The 10,158-nt window shown below is 40.9% G+C and overlaps 1 pseudogene; it reads left to right on the top strand.

Annotated features, from left to right (window-relative positions):
* Window positions 1-306: 306 nt before the first annotated feature.
* On the top strand, window positions 307-1,409 carry LOC132009540 (olfactory receptor 5B17-like; annotated as a pseudogene).
* The last annotated feature ends 8,749 nt before the right edge of the window (window positions 1,410-10,158 follow it).

Here is a 10,158-nt window from a genome sequence, read left to right as displayed (position 1 = left end):
TTCCGTCCATTCCAGGCATGTGAGCTTGGACAGCTCATTGTCATTTGCTGTGACTCAATTTACTCATATACAAAAATAAAAAGCTAGGAAGATGATTGGTGATGAACCTTACTCTACAAAAGTCTATTCTTGTTTGGATAAGTTATCACTAAATTGTATTGTCATTCCCATGCTTAAAATGGAGAATATTCAAAAATAAATTACAGCAATAATAAAGAAATGCTCATGCAACTTTTCTTTATTGATCATTCTGTTCTCCTACTTCTTGTTGCCACAGAACATCTCATGATTCTCAAATTCACATCCATGAAGAACAATACAGAGGTGACTGATTTCATCCTGCTGGGATTAACCACTGCCCCAGAATTGCAGAGTTCTCTCTTTATAATGTTCACCCTCATTTACTTTGTCACTCTGGTTGGGAACTGGAGATGATCATATTGATCTTGCTAAAATCTCATCTCCACACTCCCATATACATTTCCCTCAGTAACCTATCTCTGGTGGATTTTTGTTATTCAACAGTCACTTCCAAGGTCATGGCTGGACTCCTTAGGGAAGACAAGGTCATCTCCTACCTTGCATTTGCTGTCCAGGTGTTCCTTGTTGTAGTCTTTCCCATGGGGAAAATTATATTTTAGCCTCAATGGCTTAAGACTGCTACACAGCATTAAAAAATCACCATGACAATAGGTGTATGTGTTTGGCCATAGGCTGCTATGTCTATGGTTTTCTGATTGCTTCTTTTGGTGTAGGAAACACATTCCATTTTCCTACTGTAAGTACCCCTCCTATCCATCACTTTTTTGGTGCTATTCCTGTACTCATGGCTCTCTCTTGTTTGACAGACATGTCAGTGAGTTGATTCTTGTCTTTGTGACAATCTTCCACATCTTTTTTGCTTTTCTGGTTATCTTGATATCCTACCTGTTCATTTTCTTTAAAAAGTCTTTATTTATTTATATGACAGACAGAGATCACAAGTAGGCAGAAAGGCAGGAAGAGAGAGAGAGGAGGGAAGCAGGCTCCCTGCTGAGCAGAGAGCCCGATGGCCTTGACTCCAGGACCCTGAGATCATGACCTGAGCTGAAGGCAGAGGCTTTAATTCACCGAGCTACCCAGGTGCCCCTACCTGTTATTTTTATCACCATCCTGAAGATGCCTTTAGTGGAGGGATACCTGAAGGCTATTTATATCCACTTGTGCCTCCCATCTTACTGCAGTGCCCATCTTCTATAGGACAGTCATGTTCATGTACTCTATGGAAACAAACAAAATCATATCTGTTTTCTATACTATGGTCGTCCCCATGCTAAATCCTGTGGTGTATAGCCTAAGACAAAGAAGTCAAGAATGTTTTCAAGAAGGTTGTTGAGAAGACAAAATCATCTCTAAGCTTAATCTTTTAGGGTTGTAAGATCCACAGTGACCCAGTTTCATTCTTGTCAGATCTTCTTCATGCACTAACTCACAGTTTACAGCCCACACAGCATTTGTATTACTAACATACTTTCCTCTTCAAAATTCTGTCATTGAAAAAGAAGATAGGGTGTCCAGTTGAGTAATATCTGGATGAGAATAACCATGAGGGCCTTAAATATTTAATGATGATGTTTATGATGAACCTCATTAATTTTATGTGACTTATTCATATGTTCACATTTTCTGCACCATATTTAATGGAAGTATATATGGAAAACAGAGCTCAAACCCATGAAGACAAGTGTATGCAAAGATCCCATTTGTGCACATACAGACAAGACTGGGAAATTTGTTAAAGGAAGTAGCAGTGGTATCACTAGTTTTTAATTTAAAAAGTTAAATTAATCTGGATCAGAATATAAATTAATGTCTAACATTTTTAAATTTAAATTCAATTAGCCAACTTATAGTACATCATTATTTCCAGTGTAGTGTTCAATAATTTACCCATTGTGTATATATTTTTTATTTCTCTAATTTAAAAAAAAATCCTAAGTATACAAAATGAAGAAAAACACGAATGGAAAGAAAAAGAAAAACTTTTAAATAAAGACATATGCTTTCTCTTGGCATATTTCCTCAGAGATACATAATATCTTAAAGGAGTTAATATCTTTGGCTTCAGTAAGTCATTTGTACAAAAAGTATGATCACATGATAACTTTTTAAAGTGAGAAGAAAGGGGGATCAATTGATAATAAAGCATAAAGACTACCAACTCTTCAAATATGTAAGATAAATGCCCTAAGTAATGATCATGTTATCTATTTTTATTTCTGGAAATGCTATAAGAAGGCTAGTGCTCCCCATGCAGGGACACGTTAGTTTCAGATGAGCTACATTATGTCCTGCCATTCTCCTACTCCATCCCTCCTCTTCGCTCAAACTGAGTTCCCTGCTGTTCCTGGACAATCCAAACTCCCTCGTGCCTCAGGGTCTTTGTATTTGCTATTGCCAATGCTCAGAAAGATTTCTCACTTCCCTTAGGTCTTTGCTTAAATGTTAACATATCATAGTCACTCCACTCCCCATGGACACTGTTCCCAGCTTGCTTTAGTCTTTATAGTCCTGATCACTCCTCAACTCTTTCTATTTATTTGTTAGTTTGTTTATTCATTTACCTATCTACCTAGAATATACACTGCACAAAAAGAGTGGCTTTGTCTACTTTACTAACAATGGTATCCCTAATAACTAAATTATGGTCTGGTTTGAACTAATTATTCAACAAAGACTAGTTAATGAATAAACTAATTGTTTGAGTCCAGCAGCAAATATACTTGAGCACTGATAAATATACCAATTATCCATTATATATATATATATATTATCCATTATATATTCTTTACAAAAGAATTCTAGAACATTTCATGAGACGTGGTTGGTTTTCTTCTATATTCTTTCACTTGGTATCTGAAATTTCCCACTTTTGGACAAATTAATTTTTGGAAATTACACTATCAAGTGGGTCATATCAAACCATCTTAATTCTTTTCTATTAGGAATGTCTCATTAGATGGAAAACAATACATGAAATAAAGTCTATTTAGGACATCATTAACAGCCAAAATGGGACTACAGATTTCCTGATTCAATTTACAAAATTCTTTAGTAAATAATGATTATTCACTATGTCCAGTGATTTCAAATACCCACTGAAAATGTAAGAAAGATAGCAAGCAATGTAAGATAATGTTTTACCACATTAAATGTAAACTACCTCAATGTGCTAATAACTCTGTATTTTATTTGACGTTCAGTTGAGCTCAATTTTATTATAAAGGTACCCAAAGGAATTTTTATCCATGTGTTCTTTTCCTATCTTTATAAAATTAGAAGTACTTAACTTCTGAAGACTTGCAAAACTGTGCTTGAATGTCCTGAGAGGGTCATGCTGGTATTAGTGGGGATAGAGTGGTATCACACAAATATCTGGCCCTAAAGTCTGTGAAAATGGTGGTTTCTCTTCTGGAACCATTTCTTAATTGTTACTTGAAATTTTTTTCTTTTTTTGCTTTATTTCCTTTAAGCATAGTTGATATTCACTGTCACATTAGTTTTCGGTGTACAACATTAGTGATTCAACCACTGTATGTTATGCCATGCTCACAAGTGTAGGTCCCATCCAGCAGCATGCCATGCTATTACAATACCATTGCCTACATTCTCCATACTGTACCTTTTATTCTCATGACTTATTCATTCTGTAACTGGAAGCCTGTATCTCCCACTGCCCTTCAACCATTTGCCCATCCCCCCAAGCCTCTTCCCTCTGGCAAGCATCAATTGTTCTTTGTATTTATATGTCTGATTCAGCTTTTGTTTGTTGATGATTTGCTTTGTTCTTTAGATTCCACATGTAAGTGAAATCATATGGTATTTGTCTTTCTCCAACTTACTTCACTTAACATAATACCCTATAGTCCCATGTGGAGAGCCATGAAATAGATGCAAGGAGTCACGTATGCGGAGGTGCCGGGGGATTGAGGAAGCGAGACTGATTGGCTGGCTGCAAGCATGGGTGAGCCCGTGCTCGCAGCGTGATCAGGGAGAGGGGCGTGGACTAGATCGGTGATTGGCCGAGGTAAAGGATATAAAGCGGAGAGACTGTCGGGACAGAGAGAGAACTAATAAAGAAGCTTGCCACCCATCACGTTTGCAGGTCGTTCTTGCCGGCGAGAGCGACAAGTGGTGCCGAGACCCGGGACTTCGCCCGCGTCGCAAAGAGGTGATCGAGGTAGAGCAACGATAAGGTAAGGAGTGCACCAATAACTGTCTATTGACAGGGAGGTTCCCTGAAGACGATCGGAGGTAAGGTTGCTTATAAGGCTCTTCAGGGACTATAGAGAGAAAGTTTTCCCAGGATGGGATACGAGATTGCTAGGTGCAGGATGGAGGGCCCTCTAAAGGATATCCTCAAGGCAAATGGCACCCCCTTAAAGACGAAAACAGCCCGCTCTTTCTTGAGAGAAGTAGGAGAAGTTGCCCCCTGGTTTATAGAGGAGGGGCTCCTGAATGTGCCACAGTGGGAGCACCTGGGGGAGGACTTGAAACGATGCCCATTTGTAACCTTGGGAACCCTTGCCGTGTGGTCCTTGGTGAGAGTGTGTTTACAATCTACTCGAGAGCCCTTGAAGCAAGCAGTGCAACAGGGAGGGGAGGTTCTGGAGCAGGTAAAGGAGGAGTCTCATAAAGGGTCTTCCCAAGACTCCGACTCTGAAAGTGAAAGTTCGGAAGGACTCTCAGATAGCGAGTTGCAGGAAATAGGGGAGAGAGAGGCAGATAAGAAGGAGAAATCTCCCAGTCTCCAGGCATTACAGGATTTGGAAGCCATAAGACAGCAATTCGAGAGTAAGGAGGTGGAGTTGCAGAAGGCATTAGAGGAATTAAGAATGCAAGGAGAAGTAATGGCGCAGCTGAAAGCAGAAGCGGAAGCTGCAGCTGTGGCGCAGATTGGGCCAACCTGGCCAGAGCGGTTTTAAGATCACGTAGGCTCTCGATTTGAAACAAATGTTACTTGCAATTGCACCTCAGCTAAGCACATAAGTTACTCACCAATGCCCGTCTGTGTTAGAGCTCCCTTTCTCTTCATAGTTTTTAATGCTTCTACTATTAACAAGTCATCTAGTCTCTCTTGTGAGTCCCAGAATTGTCTGCTATCAGAATGTTGGAATGCCACGGTGGGAGACTCGGCAGTAATAGCCAAGATACCGACGTATATCCCGATGCCAGTACAGGTGAACCCCGACAACCTGCCGGTGCTGCTTCGACATAAACGAGACTTTGGAATAACAGCAGCCATTATTGCAGCTATTGCAGCATCCGTCGCCGCTGCTACTGCTGCTGCAGTGGCGTTGACAACCTCGATACAGACTGCAGCAACACTCAACAATGTCACCAGGAGGGTAGCTGAAGCCCTTGCAACACAAAATCAGATTAATGGACTGTTGGGTGTATACAAAACCTGCCTGGACTCTGTGTCACCCCCGTAGCTTATAATAATTTGTCTCACGCCGCAAATTTATCCAAACAACTGAGTCGCATGCTCAATGGTTCCTGGAGCGTTGAATTCCAGAACCTGACCAAACAGTTGCGAGCCCAAATTGTTATCATAAACGCCACTAAGGTACCCATTGGCACTGTCCATGATTGGGTTGTCATGCTACAACAATCACTCTCGCTCCTCAAAAACTGGGCAGGCATAGGAGTCCTCGTTATACTAATGATTCTGGCTCAAGTGCTCCTACTAAGATGCATCTGTAGAGTTGCGTGACGGCAGCAACGGCAGCAACAAGTTTTGGTTCAAGCTATGATGGCTCTAGAGGCTGGTACCTCCCCCCAGATATGGCTTATATGCTGGATGGGTAGTCAAAGACGGGTAAGACCGACCCCACCCTATAGCAACCTAAGACAGGGACCCCTCGGCCAGGAGGGACACCCGATGACGGGTAAGCGTAGGGAGTGAGGGCGGCAACCTAAGACAGGCACGATCCCCGCCATCATATATAAATAAAAAGGGGGAGCTGTGGAGAGCCATGAAATAGATGCAAGGAGTCACGTATATGGAGGTGCCCGGGGATTGAGGAAGCGAGACTGATTGGCTGGCTGCAAGCATGGGTGAGCCCGTGCTTGCAGCGTGATCAGGGAGAGGGGCGTGGACTAGATCGGTGATTGGCCGAGGTAAAGGATATAAAGCGGAGAGACTGTCGGGACAGAGAGAGAACTAATAAAGAAGCTTGCCACCCATCACGTTTGCCGGTCGTTCTTGCCGGCGAGAGCGACAGTCCCATCCTTGTTGTCACAAGTGGCAAGATCTCATCTTTTCTTATGGAGGAGTAATACTCCATTGTATGTATGTACAACACCTTCTTCATCCATTCTTTTTTTTTTTAAAGATTTTATTTATTTGACAGAGAGAGATCACAAGTAGGCAGAGAGAGAGAGAGAGAGAGGGAAGCAGGCTCCCCGCTGAGCAGAGAGCCCGATGTGGGACTCGATCCCAGGACCCTGAGATCATGACCCGAGCCGAAGGCAGCGGCTTAACCCACTGAGCCACCCAGGTGCCTCTCTTCTTCATCCATTCTTGTACAGATGGACACTTGGGGTACTTCCATATCTTGGCTATTGTAAATAATGCTGCAGTTAACATAGGGGTGCATATATTCTAATTAATGTTATTTGCATAATTAGCATTAGTGTAATTAGCATATTTTCTAATTAGTGTTTTCATTTATTTGGGTAATAACTAGTAGTGGAATTATTAGACATATGGGAAATAAGAGAGCCTTCACCCACAATGCTTAGAACTGCAGTGGAGTGTTGGGGAGGACCAGGAGCAGATTTAGTAGCCCTGGGGCATAAAAAATAGACTTGGTTTAAAAGAGCAACTAGAATATAAAAGTTCTAGCTTTAGTGCCCTGCCAAAGCAGGGAAGCTACCAGAACTCTTGGTCAGAGGTCTGGTGAGTACAAGAGTTCACAATCCTCCTCCCTGCTGAGAGCACCAAAGGGCACAAGATCCTGATGCCACAGCAGGTCTATTCCTCAGTAGAACCTGAACCCACACCAGCCCTGGATGCCTGGGCTCCGGGAAGAAAAAAAAAAAAAATCCTTTTAAAGGAGCAATTAGCATAAGAGAGAGCCAAACTAAACCTCCCACAAAGAACTAGGGAGCTGCTGAACTCTTGAGGTTGGAGCGGCTGGTGAGCACCATGTAATTAAGGTATCTTTAATTTTGAAAATAATTTCAGATTTTCAAAATATTTTCTGAGATATTATAGACAAGTCTTGCATACCTCTCACCCAGCTTCCCCTAGTGTTAACATCTTACTTTATCATAATACACTAGTCAAAACAAAGAAACCAGCATTGATACACTACTGGTCTCTAAACTTCAAGAACTCATTCAGATTATTATTTTTGACTTATGTCATTTTGCTCTTATAGGGTCCAATCCAGGATCCAACTCTGTATATATTGTCCTGTCTCCTTAGTCTTCTCTGATCTGTGACAGTGTCTCAGGCTTTCCTGGATTTTCACTATCTTAATAGCTTTGAGGGGTACTGCTCAGGTAGAAGGTATTTCAATTTAGATTTGTCTGATTTTGTTTGTCATGACTACACAAAGGTTTATTATTGAAAGAGAGAAGTGCTGTTCTTATCACATCTGATCAGGAGACACATATTACCAACATGACTCGTCACTGGGGATCTTAACCTTAATCACCTAAACCAGATACATTTGCCAGGTGCTTCAATGTAATGCTACCTTTTCCCACTGTGCTGTGTATTTTAGAAATAAGTCACTAAGTGCAGGCCATACTCATGGTAAAAGGGACTATACTCCACCTCCTAAGAGAAGGCTAAATATATTATTTAGGATTTTTAAAAAATTATTTTTATTAACATATAATGTATCATTTGCCCAGGGGTACAGGTCTGTGAATCATCAGGCTTACACATTTCACAGCAGTCACCATAGCACATACCCTCTCCAATGTCAAGGATTTTTTTATAAGGGAGATTTGTTTGTTTGTTTATATCAGCCTGTACTTAACATTTTTCTGCTTTATACTTTGGGGTACAATGTAGTCCTGTGTTATTTACTTTCTTGCTCAAATGGTTCCATCTTTGGGAGCACTTTCAGTTTTACTCTTGCTTCCTTTTGATATACACAACCCTCTTGTTCTCTGAACTCCTCCTTACTTTCTGGAACTACAAGATGCTCCAGGCTCCTCTTGCAGTATTCCTATCCTAACCTAGTAATCAGCTCTTTCTCCAAAGAGCCCATCTCACTCTCAGTTGTAACTCAAAAGAATCCAAATCCTCCAGCCTTCTTTCCTTTAACTGGTAGATTAAATAACAGCTAGCTACAGGAGGCTGAGTACATTCCTAAATGGTTTTGAGGTGTCTTTGAGTAGGGACTGTGTGTGTGTGCTTAAGCTTTCTTTTTGTCCCTCAGTTCCTGTTCCAAACCCCTGTCTTTGTCTCATTTGTTCATCACATCAAGCACTATACCACCTTCTGTGTTTCTTCTTTTCCTGTCTCTACACTGCTTTTCCCCAAGGTGCTTTTCCCCCTCCTTCATTCTTCCAAAGAACTTGTTGCAATAATCTTGTACTCAGCAAAATGGAGGGGAAGTGAAGCCAAGAACAATGACTTGCTGCAAAGCAGACATTTGCTATAACTGATGCTCTGGTTCATGAAGCATCATCTGTTGTCAAAACATCTCTTCTCAGTCATCTCCTGAAACCCTGGCTTCCCATCATGTTGTTAAGCTCTGTCCATCTCTCTTCTCAAAGTTCAAAGTCTCAAAGCCCTATTCCCCTAGCTGTTCTGGGAAAAGACAACATACATTTACATCATCAGTAGTGCATGTTGGGAAAATAATTAGAAACACGGTAAAGCAAAGAATAATCATGGACTAGATTGTAGAGAATATATTTAATGAGATTTGTGCTCCCACTATCCAGCCCAAACCACTCAAAGTCACCCACCAACTTCCTATCACTATGGCCTATTTCCAGTTCTTAGTCTTACTATTGCTTAACCTACCAGTGGCTCTGACACATCCATTTCCTCTTAATGCATTTCTCATCACTTGGTTTCTAGAATGCCACTTACCTCCACTGGCTATTCATCTCTCTGATCTTTTATCGAGAAAGCTCCAGGTCTTAGAAGCTCAGGTTCAGTTACTAGCTATGTGGCAGTATCCTGCCTTTACCCAGAAAACACTTTTTTTTTTTTTCCCCAGAGTATTGAGATTTCAGCAAAGCAACCTGTCTTTTAGACAGAGGTTCAATTTTGAAGTTGATTTTGCCAGTTGTTTTTGTGGCCTTATGACTGAATCCTTGCCAATGGAATGTACTCAGAAGTCATACAGAAAATGACTATATCACTTTCTTGAAGAGACAATATTTTTCCTTCAACTTATCTGTTCCTCCTTTCCTCCAGACAGAAGAGCAATGATGAGGACAGGCTCAACACTCAACGCTATAGGAGATGGTAGAGAGAGGTTAGGTGGATTGAACCTGGCCCTGAATGACAAAGAACACACTGGCTAGCCAGACAGTTCATTTTCACATTGCTACATTCACTTCCACTATTTGAGAATAAATTGCTATGGTATTTAAGCCACCATATTTTCACTTTCTTTGTTACAGAAGTTTAATCTAATTTCTAATTGTGGTAGATAAACAATGGGCACAAATTCTTTGCAGCTGTTTCCCTCAAGAGGTGGAGCCTTTCTTCATGCTTACATTGGGGCCAACTCTTTGACACCGATAATTAATATAATGTGGTAGAGAAAATGTTTGAGTCAGGAGTCTAGACTTCAAGAAACCATTCAGTTTTACTTTCACACTGAAAACATGTAACAAAGTTGGTCCATCCTCGGGAGGATGGAAGAGCATCTGGAAAAGAGATGGACAGTAACCAAATCCAACAGTTAGAAATGTGAATAGAAATGTGAGTTAGAAATTTGAACACTTCAGCCCAGCTGACCATGCAGAAGACATGCAACCTTATGAGTGAGCCCATATGAAAACAGCAAAGGAACTATCCCACCAGCCACGGAATTATGAGAAATAATAAACTGTTGTTTTTGGAATTGTGATATTTTGCTACACAACAATAGATGACTGATTAACTATACAGCTTTTATAATGTCTCTAATTGAT

Source organism: Mustela nigripes, chromosome 1 (genome assembly GCF_022355385.1).
Source record: "Mustela nigripes isolate SB6536 chromosome 1, MUSNIG.SB6536, whole genome shotgun sequence".
In the NCBI taxonomy this organism is placed as follows: domain Eukaryota; kingdom Metazoa; phylum Chordata; class Mammalia; order Carnivora; family Mustelidae; genus Mustela; species Mustela nigripes.
The sequence above is the reverse complement of the archived record's forward strand: the minus strand, read 5'-3'. Positions and strand labels throughout refer to the sequence as shown.